The 26,710-nt window shown below is 39.2% G+C and overlaps 1 long non-coding RNA gene across 7 annotated transcripts in view; it reads right to left on the bottom strand.

The window, feature by feature from the left end:
- LOC116864987 overlaps positions 1-26,710 on the bottom strand; it is a 60,458-nt gene that overhangs the window by 14,450 nt on the left and 19,298 nt on the right. For 2 of the 7 annotated variants that reach the window (XR_004382112.1, XR_004382118.1), the window contains exons 2-4: positions 20,551-20,647; positions 14,347-14,445; positions 2,656-2,715 (exon numbers count right to left, since the gene is read on the bottom strand). This is a non-coding gene — a long non-coding RNA (uncharacterized LOC116864987). Of the gene's footprint in view, positions 1-2,655; positions 2,716-14,346; positions 14,446-20,550; positions 20,648-21,317; positions 21,454-26,710 lie in introns of those variants that run through there. The other 5 variants (XR_004382114.1, XR_004382116.1, XR_004382115.1 and 2 more) reach the window with 4 other exon arrangements.

A 26,710-nucleotide genomic window follows, 5' to 3' on the forward strand; every position in this document is an offset into this window, starting at 1 on the left:
TCATGTTCTTTGGCATGGTCTAGATTTGCTTTACATGTGGAATGCTGAGTTTGAGAATCCCATCAGTCTTTCCTTTCGCTCCTTATCAGAGTCAATACTTGGAGATGTTAACTAGATGGTCTGTTCAGCAATTTCTAACAAGGGGTTCACTGCCCAGATAATTTAATGTGGAATACACACATTGCTATGTCATGATTTTTTACCTCTGCTGGGAGTGATGGCTTCCACAAAGATTATGACCCATAACACCAGGGTCCTGCACAGATTTTTCCCTTCTTCCTCTCATTTTCCACTTTCATGAAGAAGGAGTATGTAAGTCCATTGACTAGTAGATGAAAGGCTGTCATCTTTCCCTCTGAGGAAAGTGACCTTGTTTTTAAGGAGCCAGTGTGGGATGAGAGTGGGCATAGGGATGGGCTGGCAAATGAGGGACATGTGAGGCAAGTTGGGAGATTAGAGAAACCAGTTTCTCTCCTTCCTGGCTTGAGGAGTTTAAGGAAGGGCAATGAGGATCGAAACTGGGACCCAGCCTGTGGCTCTCAAGGTTGTTTTCTACAAAGGAGAATGGACCTTGGTAGGGCCTTCTGGTATACTAGACATCTTTGGTGTCCAAGAAATGATTCTAGGCCTCTAATAAAAGGAAAATTGGAAGCCCTATGAATTCTCTTGTGACATATATATTATAGGCCCACAGAGATAAAATAATTTATAAAAGCATGTATGGTAGATGATAGTTTTCCACAACTACAGGAGCCTGAGAAACAATTTTCAAGACATCTGGCTATTCACATATTATGAAAAACCAGGAATATCCCAGCTAAATATCTTTTGTTAAACTTAATTATCTCTGAAATGAACAACTTTTGCTCCTCTGAATATAGCCCAAGCTTCTTCATTCTCATGCATTTATTCAAACTATTCCCTCTCTCCACTTTAAAGACCCTGCACTATCAAACATTCTTCTTACCACCAAACACAACTTGGTCCAAAGTCCCATTTCAAGTACTGACTTCTTTTTGAAGACTTCTCTTTTTCATTTGGCTCTTGTTATAGTTACTTTTTTATGAGTTTATGTTTTGCCCCTCATCCCATGAGGCTATCCATTCCTTAAGGCCTCAAACTAATCTTCATATTCCCTCATGTTCAAAATGATACCTGCTTCAGGTCCTTCAACAAAGTAGTCCCCCAAAGGAAAGAATCTGTTGATCATTTGTTTAACCAGAACACAATATCGAGTAACCTCATCTATAAATGGAATGTTTGCACTATTTAGAAGTCTGAACCACAAAAAAGCTGTTAACAAAGATTCCAATTCAAACTAACAAACTTCTAGATTTCCTGAGTTCAACACATTCCAACTAAGTTTTGCACCTTCTGCGTATTTATCCAAGCAGCTGAATAAGTTCTGAATAATAAGCTTGAGGCATGGCAAGGTCTTCAATCATCAAGAAAGATTCAATTATATTCAGAGTGTGTGGTTTCCAAAGGAGGAGCATGGACCAATATTTTGAAAAGGCTTTCAACAAGACTGATTGAACTAAAACGTTTTCCTGAATAAATATTACTTATTCGGAACATGCATGCCCCATCCCCATCCTGGTTCATGAACTCTTTGCTGTAATTCCTTATCTCCCCAAATCATTAAGAAGGAGGGAGAGGCGAAATGTGAGATGGACTGTACTAGGGACTGAATGTATCTTCCTCAAATTCATGTGTTGAAATCTTAATCCCCAGTGTGAAGGTATTAGGAAGTAGGGCAAGATCTGGGGAATGATTAGGTAATGAGGGCACAGCCCTTATGAATGGGATTAGTGCCCTTATAAGTAAAGGCCAAGAACTAGCTAGCCTCTTTTCTGCCATCTGCAAACCAGGAAGTGGGTTCTCACCAGACACCAGATCTGCCAGAGCCTTGATTTTAGGATTCTCAGCCTCCAAAACTGTGAGAAGTAAATTTCTGTTAGCAGCCTGAAGGGACTAAGAATGTCTGTCCCTGGGGTGCCCAGGTGGCTCAGTGGGTTAAGCCACTGCCTTCAGATCAGGTCATGATCTCAGGGTCCTGGGATCGAGCCCCACATTGGGCTCTCTGCTCAGCAGGGAGCCTGCTTCCGCCTCTCTCTCTGTCTGCCTCTCTGCCTACTTGTGATCTCTGTCAAGTAAATAAATAAAATCTTTAAAAAAAAAAAGAATGTCTGTCCCTGCTATGACCCTGACCCTTTAGAGACACAATCTCAATCCGATCAGCAATTCTATAAGGCAAGTATTATATACACTTGACTTACAGATGACGAAACAAGACTAAAAAGGGGTTAAGTAGTTTCTCCAAGGTCACAGACCAAAAAGTAGACCTACATCCAAACCCCTGTGCCATTTCTTTCAAAGTTCATGCTTTTGCACTGTACAATGCTGCCTAATGCAATATTTTCATAGCATCCAAATAGGCGAGTAAAAGTGGTTGAAATAAAAAAATTTTTTTAATGGAAATACATTATGGTGTATGGTGTCATGAAGCAAAACATTGGACCAGGTGATATAGAACAAGTAGCTCTCACTCTGCCATCAGCCACCTAACCGTATGACCTCAGCCAAGAGACTCCATCTCAGAATCATAAAATCAGACTGCAAAAGCTGAAAAAATACATATTGAAAATCACTTACCCCTTCTCAATCCTCTTCCTTTGCAGAAGAGGAATTTGAGGCCCAGATGAAGCCATTTGCCTACAGTCACACAAAAGCACAATTCAGGTTTATCAAACCCATCTAGGGCTCCTTCCACTGGATTGTCTCTTCTCCCTAGGTCTTACAAACCAAACCTCCAAGACTGTGTTCTCTTAGTTTGGGCTGTTAAAGAGGAATACCATAGACTGGGTGGCTCCAACAATAAACATTTATTTCTCATAGTCCTGGAGGCTAGAAGTTCAAGATCAAGGCCCCAGGAGATTTGGTGTTTGGTGAGGGAACTCTCCTTGTTTGCATAGGACTGTTTTCTTCTTGTACCTTCACATAGCTGAGAGAGAGAGAGAGAGAGAGAGAGATAGCATCTTTCTCGCTTTTTTTTCCTTGTTTAAAATTTTTTTTTAAGTATAGTTGACACATAATGTTACATTAACTTCAGGTATACAACATAGTGATTGAACAAGTTTACACATTATGCTATGTTCATTGCAAATGTAGGTACCATCTGTCACCGTACAACACAACACCATTGACTACATTCCCTCTGCTGTATCTTTTATTGCTAATGACTTGTTCATTCCATAACTGGAAGCCTGTATCTACCACCACTTTTTATCCATTTTGCTCATTCCCTCCAGCCTGCTCCCCTCTGGCAATCATCAGTTTGTTCTTGTGTTTCTTCTTACAAGGGTACTCATCTCATTCATAAGGGCTCCATGCTCAAGACTTAATTACATCCCAATTACTGTCCCACCTCCAAATACCATCACATTGAAGGTTAAGGATTTCAACATATGAATTTTACAGGGACACAAACATTTAGTCCATAATATGTGTGGTCCACTTAGACTGTACTATACAAACGTAGAGGATTTTATTACAATTTCTTAGTGTGTAACTATAAAGTGAGAGGTCTCAGAGATACTATGAGAGAAAGACCATACAGCCTCTGGCCTATTTGGTGGGGTGTGGGGGGGCGGGTAGTGGGTAGAGAAAGAGAGAAAGAGAAGGGGAGGGAAAATGGGTCCTGAAGAGGAACTTTTCCTTAGGGCTGCCTCAGATCCCAATAATACACCTGAGTAAGTTTCTGTTCTTTATAACAAACCCCCAAAAAACTAACTAGAAAACAGAGAAAAGTCTTTATCTTAATTAACTTTTTCCAGAGCATCAAATGATACTCTGGTGTAGTGTATATAGGTAGAAACACCCAGATGCTAGCATTTTGGAAAAAAGTTATGTAATTCACACAAAAAAGAGCATTTCCTGCTGGACCTCTCTTCAGATCTTCAATCTCATTCCTCCACCAAAATAACTATTATTAATGTAAAAAGGCGAAAAGAGCCCGCATGTGAGCTTTGGCTCAGTGAAGCGATGGTGGAACAGCCTTCCTTCCTTCTGACTGCATTTGGCTCCTATGTGCTTCCCACAGGTACAGTTTTTGGCCGGGATCATCAGCGCAGTGTTTTGCTTAGCAACTGATGGGCTTTCATTGAAATAACCTCTCTGCTTAGAGGGAGAAGACTTGCCTATGTCACCTTATAAGTTAATATATTATGCTACAGTGGAGTACAGCTAGAAGGTTATGAAAAGTATTTCCTAAAATGTTTTTGTTGGGACCCTATCCCCGTGAGATGCTATGTGACAAAAGGTTCTGAGGTCAAATAAGTGGGAAATGCTGCCTTCGTTACTGCCTCTTAAGGAGTCATTAATGCACAGGAACATTTTAAAAGTCTTCTCTGCTGGCTCCTCCTCCTGACCAGATTTCTCAATTCAAAGTGCCTTTTGGAGCTTGGCTTTGGGCCTTAACTCCTCTCTACATTCTCCCTAGACGATGTCGTCCAGATCCATGACTTTAGATCCAGATTCATGACTTTAGATTCAATACCAGTGATTTCCCAATTTATATCACAGACTTTTCTCCTAAGCTCCAGACTCTTGGATATAAGATCTGTCTATGTGATAGCACCTCTTACATGTTAATACGTATCTTGAACAGAATGTGGATAAAACAATCTCTTGATTTCCTTCACCCTGTAAGTCTTTGCTTCCTTAGACTTTCCTTGCTCAGTCAATAATTCTACTATGTAATCAACTCTCAAGCTCAAGCCCAAGAGCTACAAGTTGTCACTGTCTTCTCTCTGGTCCCTATATCCCCACATTAACCCATTAGGAAGCCCTGTTGTCTTCACTCCTGAAAAACATGCTGGTGCCATCCACTTCTCTCTACCTGTTCTGACAACCCCATCATCGTCTCTCAGGTGAGCTACTGTAAGAGCCTCCTAACTGGTCTCCACTTGTCATTGTGGCCTTTAAATTCCATTTTCTACACAACAGCCAAGGAGATTTCTCTTTTGCAAATTGTACTTTCAGATCATGCTAAGGCTTAAAGCCCTTCATATTGCTTTCTACTGCATCAACAATTAAATCTTCCTTCTTACCACGGCCTCTAAGATCATCTCTTCACACACACTTTCCTGTTTGGTCAGTTTCTCGGCTCCAGCCACAGAGGCTCTCTTTCTTCTTCCAACATGTCAAGCTTTGTCCTGTCAGGTCTGTGGGCTCATTGTTTACTCTGCTGCCTGCGTTTCCCCAATTCCAGTTCTTCCCTATAACATCACCCTTTAATTCTTCACAGTCCTTACCATTATTTGAGGTCTTACTTGTTTGCTTGTGTTCATTCACCTTTTTTGGGGAACCACTAGAAAGTGAATTCTATGAAAGCAGGGCAGGGGTCTTATTTGTCCTGCTCATTCTTCATCAGGATTTGCTCAGTGCCTGGCACATAACAGGTACTGAATAAATATTTGCTGACTGTATGAAATGATTTGAAAAATTATGTATTGGAGAAAACTGTGAAACTTAGTTTAACCCTACAGTTTTCAAGTTTATTTGAGCTCAGAACCCTACCTACCATTGTAAAGAATATTCACTCTCCTGGGATCCTTTCCTAGAATGCACTTGTTTTTTTGCTGATTTAATATCAGTATTGAGAAGAGTTAATGTTGGAGACCCATCAGAACTTGAAAACCTCTCGTAAGCAGGCATTTTAGCAGGTCTTTGGGAGTCCAGGGTATTTTTTTTAGTAGAATGATAGTTTTAAAAGTAAGTTGAGTATTTTTTCCTTGGGATATGGATTCAAAAAAACTAAGCTAGCAGCTCAAGATTAGAGGGCTCAGGGACAGATGAGCTGTTGGAGGTGGGAGAGAGGGACTCCAGACAGGATATAGCAAAATTAAGGGATGTGGTTGACTAAGGGTAAATGAGATTGAGGCCCAGTAAAGCTTTCCTACTTGTAATGGAATTTTTAGAAACAGAAACCTGAGTTGGAAACTTGGCTATTTTTATACGATGTATGTTTTCTGTAATTATTTGTTTTCTGTTTTCCCTCATGTTTAGTAAAGCTGTTCTTGAAAATACCAGCCTGTCTTAGCTATGCCAAGAGAAAACATTTTTGTCCACACTGAAAAATTTAAAGGGGAACCACCCAGTTTTAGATGAGACATGACCAGGTAATGTAGTGACATAGAGAATCTGGAAAACAGAAACCCAAAGTGAAGATGAAAGTCAAGCATGGAGTTAGGAGAAGTTGTCCCTCCCTTCCACAACCTAGAAACACTCTTTCAAAAGTCTGATTTGGTTCAGCTCTGATCTGTTTAAACTTTGGAGGGTTTTGTGTTGAGCTCTAATTAGACAAAGCTAATTCTTTACAAAGTCACGCACATGAAATATTAAACTATAGAAGGAATTATCTAGTTGTATAAAAAACCTTAGACAGGGGCACCTGGGTGGCTCAGTGGGTTAAAGCCTCTCTGCCTTCGGCTCAGGTCATGATCCCAGGGTCCTGGGATCGAGCCCCGCATCAGACTCCCTGCTCAGCAGGGAGACTGCTTCCTCCTCTCTCTCTGCCTACTTCTGATTTCTGTCTGTCAAATAAATAATCTAAAAAAAAAAAAAAAGCCTTAGACAGAATTAACCAGGAGAACTTAAGAAGTCCTCTGTGACTTGAGAGGAAGTTTTCTGTGACATGCAAAGAGTATGTAAGGGATGCCTGGGTGGCTCAGTCGGTTGAGCATCTGCCTTGGGCCATGATGCCAGGGTCCTGGGATCGGGTCTATATCTGGCTCTTTGCTCAGCGGGGAGCCTGCTTCTCCCTCTGCCTGAGGCTCCACCTGCTTGTGCTCTCTCTCTCTCTCTCAATCTCTCTTTCTCTGACAAATAAATAAATAAAACCTTAAAAAAAAAGAGTAAGTGAGAAGTTCTGTGCCTATAGCAGAGTGCTCTGAGTTTGGATCTCAGTATTTCTTAATCCATGATTACACTAAGGTTGAGAGCTGGATTTTGTCTTTGGGGAAGGCTCTTGGAGAGACCAATGGGAGAGATTTTTAGTCATAAAGATGAGTGAAACCCAAGGGAATAATCCAGATATAAAGGATTGGAGGATTTGCGTACAGTATTTAGCAAGATAAAGGGCTGGCGGGGTAGCAGCTGGCCCTTATGTTATTTCTGGTTGTTCTTTATTAGGTAGGATATGGTCTCAGGGAGCATATTAGTCAGGGTTCTCCAGAGAAACAGAACCAACAGTGTACCAGTGTGTCGGGAGTGAGGGGTAGGGAGATGCACATTCTATAGAGCCAGTGTCCCAGTTTGAGTCTTATGCTGGAAGCTGCTCTAGAACTAGGAAGAGCTGATGTCCCAGTTTGCAGGTCGTCAGGTAGGAGAATTCTTTCTTATTCAGGGAAGCCTTGCATTCTAGTCAGGCCTTCAACTAATTGGGCAAGGCCCACTCACATTATGGAGAGCAATATGCTTTACTTAGTCTACTGATTTAAATGTACATCTCATCCAAAAACACTCTCACAGAAATACTCAGAATAATGTTTAACCAAATATCTGAGTACCCTGTGGCCCAGTCAACCTGACACAAAAAATTAACCACCACAGGTACAGAGGCATGTACACAATCAGATTTCCACTCTGGATGGTCAGCCGTCCTAGAAATAGGGTAGCAGTTTAGACAGAAGGATAGAGAGAATCAAACCCTGTACCAGGCATTGCCAACAGATTCCCTGACAATGACACTTGAGATTTAGCTTAAGTTTTTTTTTATTTTTTTCCTCTGTGTTATATTTCCTGTTTGCTATCTTTAAGCCTTGGTATTATGGGTTGAGTTGTGTCCTGAAACAGATGTTTTGGAGTACTAACATCTGGTACTTCAGAATGTCACCTTATTTGGAGATAGGATCATTATAAAGATTATCCAGTTAAAATGAGATTGTTAGGCTGGGCCTAACAATCCAACACGAAGGAGGCAGTTTGGACACAGAGACATGCATAAATGGAAGACAGTGTTAAGAGATACAGAAGAACACAGTCATCTACAAGTCAAGGAGAGTCATCTACAAGTCATCTACAAGTCATGCTTTCCTCGCAGCTCTCAGAAGGAACAACCCTCCCAACACCTTGATTTCAGATTTCTACTTTCAGAACTTTGAGACAATAAACTTATGCTGTTTAAGCCACTCAATATGTGGTCCTTGCCATGGCAATCCTAGGAAACCAACATGCTTAGTTGAGTCTACTACACATACTATCTTGCGTTAACAATGCTTGCAAGAATGAAGACAAGAGCTGATGCACATGCAGAGAATAAAGCTCCAGGGGTGAGGGCCAGGTGAGGAGGTGGAGGGGAGGTGACAAGATGGAGGGAAGGTGAAGAGATGGCACAGTTAGGGAAGAATCCGTGAGCGGTGAGCTGTGAGCAGGGTCTCCAATGAGGTGTTGAGGATGATAGTACTTTGCATACAAAATAATATTATAAATAAGGGTAGATATCATTATGACTGTTGACAAGATCATCGCCAGAAAAATTTACTGGTTCCCTACAGGAAAAACTAATATGACTCATTCATAGTGATCATTCCTGTGTTTGATCAGCTGAGAACTATTTAATGGAGTTTATATTAACTTTAAAATGTTAAAAATTGAAAGGTTTGCTGTAACATTGACGATGTTGAAAAGAAAAGGGCATATATTAACTCTGACAATGTTAAAAATTAAAGGGATAGTCTTTGATGACAGCTACATCAGCCACGGAGGCAGAAACATCTTGAGAGAGGACATATGGGAGCCGCAGTGACTACAGAATCACATGTTGCAAATACGCCTTCTTGTCTGAATGCTACCACACAGGCATTTGGCACATTGTTTCCCGAGGTATCCCTTCCACTGAAATGGAGTATCATAAGGCCATATGAGTGGAAAAAGAAGAATGGAAGGAAGGAAGGAAAGAAGGAAGGAAGGAAGGAATAGAGAATCTCTTCCCTACCCCACAGCCAAGTTCCTATCCATTTGAAACAACCAGATTTGGTTTCAGATAACACTATCTTTAGGATATTTAACAAATGTTGTGATTAAATTATTAATGTGGGATAAAAATGTTATTTAATAATCTGTAAAAATTAATGCTTCTTTAGTGTACTCATTTCATGGTTTATTTCTAAAATCTTTAAAGCAGCATCTAGTTTCAGAAAATAGAATGAAGATTCCTTGGAGGTCTAGAAACTAGAAGAAGGAAAAGAAATCCAATGACAGTATCTTGACATCTTTAATACAGAATAATACTAATATGATAACAACAGCTACTCCTTTATTCTAAGGATTTCCATTTTAAAGGCTTGCTGTTATTAATTTTCCTTGCCTAGTTCCCTTTTAATTATAATTTTTTAGCACTGTGTGCATGAGATGAATTCTATTAAATACCAAATGATTTCCCACATATCTTAGTTTGGAATCTGTCTCTTTTAATAGACAGAAATTACTTTCCCCCAGAAGTGTGATACAGTAACAATGTCCAGACAGTCAAAATGAATGTCATTGTCCTTCTTCCTTATTGTTGAATAACTAACTACTGATGCTTCTAGTCCCAGGTATAGCTAGGAAGAAATTGATAATGCATAACTGGGAAAGCTTTCTTTCCTGGGTCATGGAGTTGAAGGGTGGGGGTGTGGATCAAGTGTCCTTTTACCTTAAGGATCTGTTAGGATATCCACAAGAAACACAGTTGACATGTTTTCTAAAGAAATGCTTGAAAGATTATTCCTGGTCTGGGATGGCCCATGTATGGTATATATTGTCTTTATGTCTCTAAATATTCTGCAAAAGAGTCTGATATCCATTATACTCTGTGAAGTCATTTTTGTAAAGGAGATCCCAAATGAAATGAATGGCTGGAGCAATGACTTTGGGAAGGTCTAAACCAGTTCTGATGTAATGCTTCTTCCAGGAAAATCCTAGGACTTTGGGGGGTGCTTGTTTCTGGTTCCATTTCAAAATATGACAGCCTTGGCTAGACTTAATCCAAGTGGACATGATTACACAGCCCTGTTCCACATCATTAGTGAGAGTAAATGCCTCCGCCAGAATTCTGCCAACACTGTTTCTAGCCAGACATCCATTAGTAAACATTGCAGTCTTAAAATATTGGTTGGCTTCTGTGGCTTGTCTGCATAATGGAAACTAGGTCCAGATTTTTTAAAGTATCAACATGAATAATCATAGAAATACTGTTCTCTAAGAGATATAGTTAGAAATTTGAGGCATCCAGAGTAGAATTTTGGTAAAGATCTGTTTAATTTCTTATTTTTTTTAATTTAAAATATTCTTAATTGAAAGTAGAAAAATATTTCTGGTTTTGTGATCATGCCAGTTAAGGAGGTAATTCTTAGCTCGAACTTTCCCTTGCTCGGTATGGCTACTTTACATTCTGTATAGAGATGAGCATAATTTGGAACATCCTTCTTCCTCATGAGTAGTTGATCATTCCAAAGTAGGTATTTCTAACAAACTGAGAGGATATAGCTGAAATTCACATTACAGATAATTGTCATATTTTACACATTCTTAAAAATGACAATTCTTTTAGTTAGCATACACTTCACAGTTGAAAAACACACCACCCTCTGTTCTCTCTATTGATCCCTGATGGTCCTATAAGGTGGAAAGGGAAGGCCATATCTGCCTTTTACAAGTGAGAAAACAAGCTCAAAGAAATAAAGAACTTAGCCAAGATCACAAGTACCTTAGACTGCTTTCAAGTTCAGCCTGAAGGTCAGGGATAGTATCTTCTTAGTATTCCTTGTTGAAGAAGGGAAATCTGCCAGTTAGGTGGGAAGGTTCTAGACTCTGTAACCTGCACACAAGTCCTTTGATCTCATCTAGCTCTAGGTCCCCTATGTTTGCTAGAACTCAGTAGTGATAGCTTCCTTTATAACATGTCTAGAATGAAACGAGTTTAACCTTAAAAGATTTACTTAGCACCTGCAAGTAGTAAGAATCACAGCCCTCTCAGAAAGCCAAAGTGCTAAGAAGTTTTTGAGGCTATTTCACAAACCTTGACATGGTTACTTAGATGAACTACATTGCCTTCTCAAATGAAGGACAACAGATACATAGGGATGATAAATTGTAGAGATCACCTTAGAAGCAATGACATCCTTGGTGGGCATTTGTAAGTAAGATATTGAACTGGCTAAGTCTCCTTCCCTGGAAAAGCTCTGTGAACATCCACATGTTCTTTTTTTACATTCATCACAACACCCGCACTGAGAGCTGCCTAGAAAGGAATGATCATCCCATACTACTTATGGAAAAACCATGGGTTCAGAGATCAGTGGACTGATCTAGGTCCCAGAGTGAGTCATTAGGAGAGACTAACCTCAGGGCTTATTTTTTCTTCTTCTTTTTTTTCTTGTTAATTTTTTTTTAAGATTTTATTTATTTATTTGACAGAGAGAGAGAGATCACAATAGGCAGAGAGGCAGGCAAAGGGTGACGGGGAAGCAGGCCCCCCGCTGAGTAGAGATCCCAACGTGGGGCTCGATCCCAGGACCCTGAGATCATGACCCAAGCTGAAGGCAGAGGCTTAACCCACTGAGCCACCCACGTGCCCTAGGGCTTATTTCTTCTTGATGATTTAAATGACTTGCTTCAGTTAATCAGAGAAAAATATTTGGAGAATGAGGACATTTACGGGATGTTTATCAAATATGCATGTAATGAGGATTCAGTGCTATTCCTTACTCTGCTTCTAACTAGTCATGAGATATGGACAAGTCACTTAAACAGGCTGGGCCTCATTATAGTTCCTGGAGAAAGGAAGCAGATCAGGAGTTTTCAAACTTCATTCTTTTTAAAAGAAATTCTTAATGATTTAGACAGTTATTAAAAGTGCATTGTAATGTTAACAAAATTAATTGATAAAATCTGAGATGCATACAATCTACCTCCTGCTTGGTTTTCCCCACCTCCTACAGTATTCCTTGGATACAGTCTTAAAGCTATGATATTATACAATCTGAAAGTTACTTTCTGTTCTAAAATTTAATGTTTTATGATTGGAAGCAACTAGCTTTCAAATCTGCTACCTGCTCCCATCCCCTACGGCATCTTGGGGTATAAAAGAGCTCCAGACTAGAAGTCTGGAGGAGCTGGGTGTGGATCCCTGCTCCACCCACCAATTATCTATGTCACTTTAATCAAGTTGCTTCACCTAAGTTTCTGTCTCCTCATCTATAAAATAGAAATAGTAAGGGCACCTGGGTGGCTAAGTCGATTAAGCGTCCCACTCTTGGTGTCCGCTCAGGTCGTGACCTCAGGGTCATGATCTCAGGGTAGTGAGACTGAGCCCACGTTAGGCTCCTTGCTCAGCACAGAGTCTGCCTAAGACTCTTGTCTTCCTCTCCCTCTATCCCACCCTCTCTCTCAAATAAATAATGTGGAAAAGTAAAATAGAAATAGTAACCTTCCCCAAGAGTGCTTTATAAACTGTAAAGGATTGAATAAATGTACAATGTCGTTAGTATTATCTTCTGTGCACAACACAGAAGGAGGAGATGGTTTTATGTTCAGAATGATGCAGAGGACCAACATGTTGAGCTGTTCTTTGGCAAGCTTGCCTACGAGTAGGGGCGGTATCTATCATATTTGAGCTTCATTTTCTCTGAGAGCTGAAAGCCAAGTCAGTAGACAAAGTGTGGGCTATCGACACAGGAAATAATGAAACCAAGGAGGCATCATTGTTAAGTTTAAAGGGGAGAACTGGGGGTGCCTGGGTGGCACCGTGGGTTAAAGCCTCTGCCTTCAGCTCAGGTCATGATCCCAGGGTCCTGAGATCGAGCCCCACATCGAGCCCCGCATCGGGCTCTCTGCTTAGCTGGGAGCCTGCTTCCTCCTCTCTCTCTCCGCCTGCCTCTCAGCCTACTTGTGATCCCTGTCAGTCAAATTAAAAAATAAATAAAAAAAATAAAGAGGAGAACTGTTCCCATACACTGACCTTGATAACAGTGACCTGGCTACATTCCCCCTCTGCACAAAGCCATGACTCATTAATAATTGCCGTCATTCAACGAGGGCTTACTACATGCTAGACACTGATTTTTACACGAGTTATCTCATTCAGTCTTATCAGAATCCTCTGCAATGATGTTATCCCTATTTTATAGTGACAGACAACCAATAAAATGGGGTATGATTCCTATTTTGTAACTTAGAAAGGCTAAGTAATTTGCTCAGGTTCATATAACTGGCAAGTGGCAGAACCCGAACTCCGAATTCAAAACTCTAAACTGCTTGCTTGACTCTATTATCTCCCAGTTGGAAGAAATGGGTTTTCTCACTCAGCATGAGGGCCAAAAGCCTCTATTCCTCTTTATGTTTGCAGTGCCGGAGTCAGCTCCATCTCTTCATTTTTACTATCGTTTTTATTCCTCCGTTCAAACGTGCTCATTCATCTTCATGAAACTTAAAGCTGGAAAGCCCCTATCAGTCATCGATGTACCCCCCCGCCCCCGCCCATCTCCTGCTGGTCTTCTCTAGCATGTCTTCTGCTCATGAGTTAGGGAATGGAGCCACATCCCTTACCTTGGGGAGTCAGTCCCATAACTAATTCATCTCTGTCAGGAAGATTTTTGTCTTATGCACATCCTCTTCAATTTTGCATTCTGCCCAATTCTTTCTCTCTGTGGGCTGCACACTTCAGCTCTTCAGATCACACTGCTTAAGCCTGCCTAGGTTCTCAGCAGTGATTCTGCTGAGTTGCCTTTTCCCCTCGCACTATGGCCAGAGTATTTTTCTTATTAGCACCTGGAAGATGCTTTCCCCAGTGGACAGAAGCAGAAGCGAGCCGCAGGGGATGCTGGGAAAGAAAGGGAGGAGGAAGAGGAATGAGCACAAGACTTGAAAGCTACTTAGTCAGCAAACCTTGGACCCAGCTCGGCCTGGACATTTAGGTGTCCCCCACCGCAGGCAGCAGAGGCATTTACTGTCCAGCTAGGCATGATTCCATGAGGATGCTGTGCCAGGCTCTAAACTTGTGCCAGCAGTCACAGAAATAAATGGAGTGCATCATCAGAAGAATGTGTGGAGCAGTGGACAGTATGACAGCTTTGGGATTTGAAAAATCTAGTTTAAGTTATTGTTTTACTTTTTACATAGCAATGGGGAAACAATACCTACCTACATTGTTTCTGTAAAGATTCGAGACAATGGCCTGGCATACAGTAGGCATTCAATCAAGGAGTACTCTTATTTTTCAAAGCCCTGATTCTAAATAACTTGTTAAAACCACGTCCTCATAACTTTCTCTCTCATTTGGCATGTCTAGGCAGCTATCCTTACCTCTTATTCTTCCATTCTTACTGTGCCGAAAATCACTTTAGAGTATCCTCATATTCTGGCTTCACCCAGCATCAGCAATTCCACATGGTTCACCATGGTCTAGAAAACAGAACTCAGATATTAGCTATCGGATCCAAATCAACATTAAATTTGCTTTTCAATTTTCACTTTGATGTGAACCTTCCCTTTGACAATCTGAAATAGATATAGCTATCAATCTATTTGCCACTTTGTTACAAGTTTTGCATGTATGTTGACAATTTCTCATTTGTGTCAAGGAACCATTCCATGTGCATGGGTATTGGCAGTAGTTTCTTAATATGCAAATAGAACCCAACTTGGACAAAATATTTCACTGAACATTCTTTTCAAATGAATGCACAAGACCTTTCTCAGCCGAAGGAAACAACCTCTCTTAGGCAACTGAAATCTACTCATTTAACAAATATTTATTGAGTGTCTACAATGTACAAAAGGCCTTGTAGGCACTGGGATACACTGTTTGACATGGCAGACATGCCTCTTGAAATAAATCTCCTCTCTCATGGAGCTTACATTGTAGTGGGAAACACACAATAAAAAAGAAAGACATAAATAAAGAATATTAATTTGAGATAAGGAAGATTGCAATGAAGAAAGAAAACAAAGTGATATACAGTGATTGGAGAAGTTTTCTGTTTATTTATACATTTATTTTTACCTTAATTTACAAATCTTAGATGCACACCGATTAAAAAAAAAAATCAGACCTCTCCCCCCAAATCTAATGAACACGGAAAGGAAACGTGGGAAAGTTTTTCTGAGGCAATAATAACTGAGCTGAGATCTGAAGTAGGAGGATTCATCTATAAGAAGGCCTGGTGAAAAGCTATCAGCAAAAGGAAATGGCAATCCAAGGGCATTGAGTGCATAGGAACATGGTGTACAGGTCCATCAAACAGAGGAAATGACAATGTAGTTAGGGTGAATTGAAAAAAGGATTGAGAGGTAGGAGGCAGGACTGTAGACACAGAGAGAGGCCAGAGCATAAAGGCTCTTGAAGGGTATAACAAGGCTATTGGCTATGTTCCAGTTACAGTGGGAGGCCATGGACAGGGTTGGATTAAGCCAGGCAGAGATACAGACTGATTTATGTTTTTTAAAAGCTGATTCTGTCTTCTGGCTAAAGGGTGGAGTATAGAAGAACAACAGTGAAAACAGGAGGCTTTTAGTAGTCCAGATGTGTGATGATGGTGGCTTAGGGCAGGATAATAATTGTAATGATGATGAAATTGAGGATTTCTTTCAGAATAAGTTGTTCAGAATTTCCAGAATTTGTTGATAAATTGGATTTGGGGAGTGAGGTAAAGCAGAATAAGTCCTATGTTTGGACTGGAATTTTGGGGTGTATGGTGGTGCCATTTACTGAGACAGGAAAGATTGCAGGTAGAGCATTTTTGGGGGAACTGGTTTTGATTTGGGAAAGTTAAGTATGATAGACCTAGGAAACAGTCACGTGGAAATGTCTAAAAGGACAACTTGCTTGTCCTCTCTCACAATGCACAACCCAACTTGTGGGTTAAGCTAGAGGTATGCAAGAAAGAAGCCAGACACCCAGCCAGTCCCAGATGCCTCAGTAATCAATCTGCAATTTTTCCTAAGAGTTGATTCAGGGGTTAAGGGCCCATGGTGGATACTCCTTGGATACCTATACTACATTCTAAGATGTGTCTGAATAGCTGTGGTTGGTAAAGGAAGTACTTTCCCAGAACAGAGTTAAATTTGGCCAAAAAACATTTCCAACTACATTTTCCACTTGGCATGTAGATAGAATATGGCATGGTATGAAGAAATAATACAATCTGGTTTGAAAATGTTTCTTAGGCATAGACATACTAAGGAGAAAAAGGTTTTTTTCTCCTTCAGATTCTGGTTCATAAATTTATAGTTCTTAGAATTAGGAGGATCTTAAAGAACAGGGGATTTAGCCCCTGATCTCAGACACACAAAGTACTAAGGCAGTTAATTCCTAGAAGAATCACTATTATCCACCCTATTATTATCACTACTAAATTCAGTAGTGATTTATTAATCATTACTCTATTTTTGTACTAGAGCTTTCTGCCTTTGAGAATTAGGCTTTTTCTTCAATCTTCTTACTTTATACATTCAGGTCCTCAAAGCCAATTTTCAGCTAAAAAATTAAGTGTAAATAAAAAATTCAGTAGAAATAAAACATTAAAACAATTTATAATCACCAGGATGCTGCCTCATATGCAAAGTGTGCTTTGGAGTTAAAAAAAAAAAATCCCTCTCCCTGCTCTAGTGTTTAAACATCTCCCCTGGGATATCATTTTGTTTTTTTTTAATTTTTAATAATTTATTTATATATTTATTTGAGAGACAGAGAGAGGGAGTGCACGTGCATGTGTGAGTGCGAGGAGAGGCAGAGGAAGGAGAAAGAGAATCCCAAGCAGAGTACATGTTGAGCCTGGAGCCCAATGCAAGGCTCTATCTCACGGCTGTGAGATCATGGCCCGAGCAGAAATCAAGAGTTGGATGCCTAACCAACTGAGCTATCCATGCACCCCTATTATTTTGCTTTTCTAACACAAAGGTGTTAATTTCTGGCCTATCTCATCTATATAAGAAAGACTAGAATTAATATGATTTTTGATGTTGCCCAGCCCTTTCAATTTATCAGATTATTTTATAATGGCCACCTCATTATATAGACTCATTCTTAAAACTGTCCTCTTACTGGTTGATGGGTCTGTTACCTTTCTGGAAGCTCCCCTGAGCTAAGTTCATCTATACTGTGTTCTCCCCCAAGCTGTAAATACCCTCTCCCCACCCAAGTCTATTTCCGGTCACCTCCTCTAAAGCTAGAGCAGGAATAACTGTGATACATTGAAACAAAGGAACCAAGGAAGTAGAATTTTTGAAAGCCTAGGAAGTAGCCACATCCTATAACAAAACTGAAAAATAATCACTACTGTCTACATTCAGACCGATACCACAAACTAAAAATGGGAGGGGCATTCGTTTCAATAACAATTTGCTGACAGGGTCTACCATTTCTTGTCATGAGCTATCTGTCCCATTTCTACATCAAAGTCCTGAAGGTTTTGTTTGCTGAGCCTTTCAAGGTAACATTGGAGCTGTGTTCTGTACAAAAACTAGCTCAACTCAGCTTGTGTTCTCTGAAAAAGTTAGCTCAACTTAGTTCAATTATTTCTTGCATTTGTACAAGACAACCTGATTCTCATAACTAGGCTTGTTTATTAAGAGACTTTGGAGAATCTCCCTTCTCAGCATCACTACTGCAAAACAAAGGTTGGAGATACATTACTTTTGCCTTAGTTCCTTAAGTCAATATTAAGAGTTGCACCCACCAGAAAAGAATATTCTCCTTATAGTTTAAATTGCCAACTTCAGAGAAATAATATACCAGATCCCCTTATATATTCAAGACCTACTTACTCTTTCTTCTATTTCCTCAACCAGAAGGGGCTCTACACTTCCTAATAAAGTAACATCTACATTAACACTAATGTAGAAATCAATTATAGTCTTTGATTTCTTTTATAATCATCTACTCCCTTTGGTCTTCTGCCAGGACACGGCTCTTTTTAAGAATCTTATATTTCAACTGGAGAATGTAATTTTTAACAATTTTAAATAATTTAGAACAATTATAATTTTAATAATTTTTAAACAAATTTTAACAAGTTTTAATAATTTTACATTTCAACTGGAGAATTTAAGGCAGATTTAACTTTTTAGTATACTACGTATACTCAATAATCTCTTGAAAAGCTTAAGTGCACTTACTAGAATTCTGTTTCTTTCTTTCCCCTTCCCCCTTTTTGTCTTTTCTGAGATGCAGGATTTGGCAATGTAGAAGAAAATAAGTACTGATCAGGTACAGGCTAGGGAGCCAGGTAGAACCAGCTTTGTGATTTTGGTCTAATTATTCCATTTTTTCTTTTGATCTAGTTATTCAGCTTTTCAGAGTTTGAGCCTGGAAATGGATATCTTATGGAATGCTATGAAGATCAGAAGAGATGTGGAATGTCTTAAGCCCAGTGCCTGATGGATTGATTACACAAGTAAAGTTTGATTGATTATAAAGTTTGTATATTCCAAGTTTCTATGGGGTCTTGGAGTTGGATACCAGTTCACAAAAACTACTGTTTCCTGACTTTCCCTGATAATAAGAATTTCTTATGGTATTGGTTAAAAATACAATTTCCCTGGTCTCATTCCAGACCTGATGAATCAGAAACTCCAAGCCTTGAGAGCTAAGGAATTAAAAATTTTACAAACATTCCTTGTGATTCATATTATCAGAAAAGTTGTAGAAACACTGATATAGACTATCAGTGCCTATTATGCTCTCTAATTAAAGGCAACATTTGAAATAAAATAACATTATTTTAATAATTTGATTTTTTTAATGTGTGGAGCTTCATTATGCTACAGTTAAATTACACAGCTGAGTATTTTAACTGAAATTTACATCAAATATTTAAACTTCTAGTCCATCTGTCTTTTTCTCTGTAGATTCCACAAAACAGTCAAACTTCATTCTCATTAGTGAATAAAAATGATACTGCTTTTGGCTTTAACTAATTTTAAGTAGTAATGTACAGCACTACATAAATGTTTACTATGATATTACTAACTTATAATTATAATAATAATGGTCTACACCTACAAGACTTGACTTGTGAGTTAACCAGTTAGCTTTATTTTTTTTTACTTTTTTTTTTAGTTTCCCCATAACAGTATTCCTTGTTTTTGCACCACACCCAGTGTTCCATGCAATCCGTGCCCTTTCTAATACCCACCACCTGGCTCCCCCAACCTCCCACCCCTCAATATGCTTTTAGTAAGTCTAAGCCTCATAGAGGCAAAGCTTGAAATATTACACATAAAAACAGCACAAATATCCCTTCTTGCTTGAACCTACATTACTTTTTATTCTTTTTTCGGATGGGCCTCTAGCTAAGTCCACAATTTAGGTTATGTTTTGCAATGTATTTTTAGGTATTTGGCATCCAGATATACATTTAATATTTCATTCAAAGATAACGTTGTGGATGGTGACTATTCTCTCCTGGTGTTGTATGTGGCAGGGATCCAGAGGAGGGGGCAAAAGAGGAGGAAACGGTGTGTGTGTGGGGGGGGGTTGGATAAATCAATGTAAGAGCAGCAGCTCTTTCCAAATGAAGAACCATTCAAGAAGGAGCATTTACTATCTAGTAAGAGCCAACTACCATCCTAATTCCTGAATACAGCCACTAACTGCTCTGTTGGTGCACTGTTCTCAGTTTTGCCTCTGAGCTTCTGTGATCAGCTAGAGGGGCATGGCAGTTTGTGGTGACTGGTAGACACTTTCCTGTTTGAAAGAGCCAGGCTCTTCTTGGTTGCCCTGGGCCACAGCTACCACACAATGGTTGACACTCTATTTCAGAACCACCTGTAAGTCTTCTATTTTATGTCTATGCCTACTGCATATGAATACAACACACACAAAAAAATGCTGATGATTTATCTTGTCCTCAGTCACTGGTAAACCAGATATTAGACACTATCTAGAATCTCGATTATACCATCATGTATTTGATTATAAGTTGCTTTCACATGATTTTTTAGTCATTTCCTATTAAATTATCTTTTTTCTTTAGCTAGTACCCTTCTACTTTTTTTCCCTACAACATAGCTCCTAGGATAAAACTATACATGTGGAAGGTCCTCAAATGTTGTTTGGAATGAGTAAAGATGAACATATTAGTTAATTAGCTGCATTACAGGAGCTGGTTGGTGACTATGTCTCTTTATTTGACATATAGTGATAACGATGAAATTTTCTATAATTTAAGAAAATCTGACATGCAGTGTTTCTCAAAAGTCTGAAACTACCAGCCATGTGAAATTCTGAACATAGTCACTAACAATGATCAATTATACTCCCAATGAGTTGGATTAGGAAAATACAGAAAGTACACATAAGAGTTTGAAATAAAGGATTTCAGTTACATTTATCTTTATTTTAAATCTTTTATATCAAGTACCTCTATTCTATATAACCATCATGAATTTGTTTATATTTTCTTTGGAATTATTCTCTCTTTTTCATTGTTTACATTTTGCTATGTAGTCTTCCAAGCTTGCTTTTTATGCACCTATTTTTTTCCATAAAAATGTGTATATACTTACTTTCTATTATAGTAAGTATTATCCCTTTTTATAAAGATGCTCACTGTTGATTGAATGGATGACTACTGAGGGCAAGGAGTGGAGATGGGGGAAATACCTGTAGGGAGACAAAATTTGATCAGGTACTTGGAATTATTCTTCAGTTTCATAAATAAGATATCTTTGCTTTCCACTTTAATTTAAATCTATTTTGGGGTATAGACTATATCTTTTACAACAGTATTTGTCAGACTTCAGAATACTTCATAATTATCTGAGAGTTTGTTTAAAAAAATGTTAACACCTCTCACCACCCGCCCCTCCACCCACCACCCCCGCCTGCCAGTTTCACCCCCAGAGATTCTGATTTAATAGGTAATGAGGCATTTGTTAGTTTTAACTCCACTTCCCATTTTCGTCCTAATTTTCCTTTAGAGTAATCTCCCTTTGTGTACAGTTTTAGGAAGTGTCACCTGAGCCTGGGCCTAAGACACCATCATTTGGAGACTCTGTTTCAGAACTTTCCATCTAGAGCAGTAAGACAACAAAGTTAGAACTAGAAATCATTATAGAGTCAGCATGAAGACCACATTGTTCCCATGTTTTGATTTTTGTTGTGGTTCTTCTAAAGCTCCCTCAGTTCCAATTTCTGGTCAATTTTGTTACTCCCTGACATCCTTCCAGTGAGTTCCTTCTTTGTCTGAGGGAGCACGAATTGGTTTATGTTGCCTGCTATGGGGAACTAAACCAATAAAGAAAATCTACATTAGTGGGATCTAGCAACTTACATTTTTAGCAGTTTCTCCAGATGATTCTGATCCAGGTGGGTCCTTGAGCTACACGTTGAGAAACACTGTTCTATTTCTTTAGTATTCTACATAGTTCCTCATATTGTGGTATTCATGTAGAAGGTACTCAATAAATGTGTCCGAGATGAATGAATGGATAAATGGATGGATAGATGATGGGTTCTTTGTAAAGATGACTGACCTCAGGTCTACTAGTGTTAGACTTCTGTCATATAAACATAGGTTGATTGATGTTGCCCCCTAAAGTTTTCTTGTGCGGTATATGTGCTGATTTTACTTTGCTGTAGCTGAAAACCACACAGCAGTTTAGAAAATTAGCAGGAATTCAAAAAAATTCATGTTAGAATCTTACTAAGAATGGAGAAATGAGATTTTGTAAGGTATGGCCATAGTTTTTTGTTTGTTTCTATTTTTGTTTTTCTTTCTGGATGATGGCATAGATCTTTGCAATCTTGTATATTTCTTCAGTATGTTACACAGTAAAGAAAAATATAAGCGCATGAAGACAGCTAATTAAAATCTCCTTTTCTTGCTTAAATAGGTTGAAAAGTATACCAGTAGCTAATGGAATTTTTCATGACTTTGACCTTCATGGCAACTTCTTCAAAAGTTGGAGTAAAGGCCATGGAATGTATGCTAAGTTTGCAGGAGTTTTCCATTCATGATTTCCTCCATGTTCTAGGAAGTCCTTACAAGTAGTTTCTTTCACACAAGGACACCCTGAAGACCCAGGCTTAGTTGATATTAATATATCTTTGGATCAGTTTGGCCATAGTTCCTTACTACTTTCTCATGTTTTTTGAGAGACAGTGTGAGCTGGTGGAACAGACACTGGCTTAAGAACCTGGACACAGAGTTTTGAGCCCTGGCTCTGCAACAGTCAAACTACAGTTTTGGATTTATTTGCCTGACTTCTCCCACTACTTGGGCAGAGATCATGTTTTATTTGTCTTCCTATCCATACCACCTGGCACATGGTTAGTTCTCAGCTAGTGTTTACTTAATGAAGCTTGAATGAATTCTTAAACTTGGGCAGCTCACAGTCTTTCTGGATTTCACATCTGTCATTTGTAAAATAGACTGGTTGTTCTCTAACACTATTTCCAGGTCAGACATTCTGTGATTATATGATCTGTAGATACTGAAGCCAACCTCAATATGTACAATCTCACTTGTTTGGGGGCATTGAGAAATGGCATTGCATTAGTTGCTTTGTTACAAGTGGCTTCTTCATCTCTGAGTCATTCTTACTGAAAACAGTGTCAAAGAAATGCAGTGTTGCTGTATATTTAGCAGAGAGCAAATTGAAGAATTGCCCATTCAATATTTACTTTTATAGTTTTGGCAGAGTTCTCTGCTCTATGAGAACTGTTGTGGTATTTCACGTAGCTTCTTAAAGACATCTTCCATCTCAAGGAGTTGGTGCTCACATGATTAGACTGACTTGGCTACATTTCAACAGATTTGTTGGTCAGCCAACAAGACTTCAGATGTTGAGGCATCTATCCATCCATACCATATTTCTCTACTCCTTTATAGTAGAGTGACTTTTGTTTGAAGATTCTTAGGAACATAGTTCTGGGATCATCACATCAACAGTACAGAAGGTTAGAGTGGGAGGATCTAAGGCTTGTTGTAAGGGACCTCAGGGGCTGCCTAAGTGGGGTGGAGTGTATGTGTTTTGGTGGTCCTTAATTAGGCAGGACTCTGAATTCTCCTCATTCCAGCTTCAACCATCTCATCTGAGAGCAAACCTGTTTTTGTTCATTTTAAATATGCTGATCTTCTGAATAAGTTTATTTAAAAAAATGTTCTCCTGCTAAATAACATTTTGGCCTATCAATCTAGTCCAACCTCTCATTTACAGGTAAAGAGGCTTATGAAGACAAGGGATCTGCTCTTGAGAGAGGCCACTGGAAGAACTAGACTGGCTCTTAATTTTCAAAAAAAAAATTTCAGTAAAACAAATGTCATAAGTAGAAGGTATAGGTGGAAAAACTTGCAGTAGGAGAATGCTTAATTTTTATAGTTTACAAAACACTAATACATGTATGTCATTTGGTTTTCACAACAGACTTGGGAGGCAAGCAGTACAGGTATTATTAACCCTAATTTACAGATGAGGAAATTGACACTAGGGAAGGTCAAGTGGCATGCACAGGCCCTAAGTGTGAGAGTCTGGCCTACAGCTCAAGTCTTCTGACCTTGAGCTCAGTACATTTTGTATTACACCACTATGCAGACTAAGGAATTACACCACCATGCAGACTGAAGGAAGACACATGACAAATAAATGTGTCAACATATCTCAGAGACAGGAATCAGTAGTGGGTAGAGGACTCACACAGTCTGGTGCCTGAGGATACGATTTGGCAATTGTGTGCATTTCCCCAGAGTGGTCCTATGCTGTCATTGCTCATAGTCTGAATCATGCACATTGTTCCCACTGGGGGAACATTTGAGCATACTTTTCCATGTGCTATTTTAGGAACATCGATTTGCTAATTATGAAGACAAAATTTTCTTATTAGATCATAAGGAAACCTGCCTTTTGGTTTTGTCAAGACTGTGTTCCTGCCGGTTAAAAATCTTTTGGTATTCCATAAGAATTGACCTAGTCAAAAGTTTAATGCACACCTAATAAATTTTCTTTTGTGTTAAAGTCTAATTTTTTCTTTCATTTTATTTCCTCCTTCCATCCTCTACTCTTACCTCAATAATAATTATTCATTGTTGAAAACGTAAAGCATCTTTTCAAGGGTAAAAAGAAGACTTAAAAGGAAATGAATTTAAACCTTACAACATAGTACTCAATATATAACAATAGATGGAAATATGGTAGAGATTAGATTATAAAAATGAGGGAAGATTTTTAAAAACCTAGGCTTTCTGGGAAAACAGCTGTGCAGTACTTTTCAGTGTAACAGATAAAGCAGTTTGAAGTTTGAGGTTAAAAGTCACATTTGGCTAATTTACCTTTCTTGGTACTCTAGGAAAAGGTTCTAGAGCCCTTAAAGGTATACTATTAATGAGCTGTGTAAAGTGCAGGAGAATCATTTAAACCAATTTCACAGAACAAAACCCAGTGTACTTAATTAGGCCATCTTGGAGAATATAAGCTTATTATCTGAGAAACTGCTACTGTATTCATATGCTAGGGTTAATTAACAAGTTCCCTTTTCTTATAAAAGTTGCTTGGGTGCCTTCGGCTTCGACAGGTCAGATGGAAAGAGTATCATATTTGGTGTTGGGAGTAGAAAAAGAAGATAATGCTGCAGATAAGGTCAGATCTTTCTCTTTACTTTGCCCAAGAGAGAACAACCTATGAGGACTTTAATAGATCCCCTCTGTTGGGATTAGGGAGAAGTGAGAAAGACAGAAAGCTACAGATAACAGTGGCTTGAATGAGATATAAATTCCTTTCTGTCTTTCATAAGTGAAGTCTGGAGGTACAGAGTCCAGGGTTGGTAAGGCAGTTTTATAATCATCAAGGACCCAGACTCTCTTTGACCTTGTTGCTCTCCCATCCTCAGTATGTGGCTTCTAGCTAGTGGCCCACAATTACTGATGGAGCATCAGTCATCACATTTGATTTTCAGCCCCAATGAAGAAGATAGAGATGAAGAAGGCTGCATGATCTCCCCTTAAGGAGATCTCAAAGGACAATCCTGCTAACATCTCACCAAACAGAACTTAATCACATGGACATAATCAACCACAAGGGAAGGTTTTTTGTTTTGGGTTTTCTTTTGGGGTGGCTATAAACTGAGTTAAAATCAAGGTTCCTTCAGCAAGCAAAGATGAGGGAATGGATATGTGGGACTGACACAAGTGTTCTTTTCCTACCACGACTGCCAACCACTTGGGTAAGCTGCATGAGTTTGCCTGAAATCCCCTTATCATCCCAATCTGGACTAAAGCATAAATAAATAGCTGATGTTTCTCATCCAAGAGATGGGGAACTTGAAGGAGCTCATATCCTCCCCCTACAATGCATTTTTTTTTTAAGGATTTCATTTATTTGACAGATAGAGATCACAAGCAGGCAGAAAGGCAGGCAGAGAGGGGGAAGCAGGCTCCCTGCTGAGCAGAAAGCCCGATGCGGGGCTCGATCCCAGGACCCTGGGACCATGACCTGAGCCAAAGGCAGAGGCTTTAACCTACTGAGCCACCCAGGTGCCCCTGGGAAATGCATTTTAAAATGTGGTTCAGTACTAGATGAAGGTTGCTCCTTGTGGAACTCCAAAAGAACTAAAACTCAGGATAAAACTCTATAACATCATCATCATTTCCCTAAATACACGAACCTAAATTTAAATATTATTAAAAATGGCAGATGGGCCAAATAACCATATTCCAAGCTGGTATGAACCTGTGTGTCCCATGAGATTTTTCTGAGGGAAAAAAAAGCCCCATGCAGTTAAAATCTAAACAAGGAAACATCTTCAAACATTCTGTAATTTGTTTTCTGGCAAGGACCCTGGGAATAATAGTGGAAGCCAGGTAAATTTGAATAAACTGAATCTTCATTTCAAAAAGATCATGGAAGAGTCAAAGTGAAGCTCCAGATGCCATGGTTAAAAATGTTAAAACAAGATCTAAGGGTATCGAGATGACTAAACTTCAAAAAATGTTAGTTAATCATATAAAATTTGGTTACATGAAGTAGAGAGAGTACTGTAGTCTCAATGAATCTATTTTACAATTAATTAACAAGACATTATATTAACTTCCCTAGCCTGTTTCTGCCCCCCCCCCAGATTAATCATTATTGGTTTGACAAACATTTATTGAGTGTTTACAATGTTCCAGGCATTGGGCTAAGAGCTGAATAAAAGAACCTGTGTCCTCAAAGAGCTCAAAGCTTGGTAGTGGCAAGTTATTTGTAATTTTCATCCTTACCAATAACAGTACCATTGTATTCTATCATTTTAGAATTAAGAATTTGGGATTGGGGCGCCTGGGTGGCTCAGTGGGTTAAGCCTCTGCCTTCGGCTCGGGTCATGATCTCAGGGTCCTGGGATCGAGCCCCACATCAGCTTCCCTTCCTCTCTCTCTCTGCCTACTTGTGATCTCTGTCTGTCAAATAAATAAATAAAATCTTTAAAAAAAAAAAAGAATTTGGGATTAAGGGGCACCTGGGTGGCTCAGTCAGTTAAGCGACTGCCTTCGGCTCATGTCACGATCCTGGAATCCGGGGATCAAGTCCTATATCGGGCTCCCTGCTCAGAGGGGAGTCTGCTTCTCCCTCTGACCCTCTCCCCTCTCCTGCTTGTTCTCTCACTCTCTCTCATAAATAAACAAAATATTTAAAAATAAATAAGTAAAATGAGCTGACATTTAAAAATTGGGAGATTGCACAAAGATACTAA

The sequence above is a fragment of the Lontra canadensis genome, unplaced genomic scaffold (genome assembly GCF_010015895.1).
Source record: "Lontra canadensis isolate GAN:19392208 unplaced genomic scaffold, GSC_riverotter_1.0 scaffold7, whole genome shotgun sequence".
NCBI classification, from domain to species: domain Eukaryota; kingdom Metazoa; phylum Chordata; class Mammalia; order Carnivora; family Mustelidae; genus Lontra; species Lontra canadensis.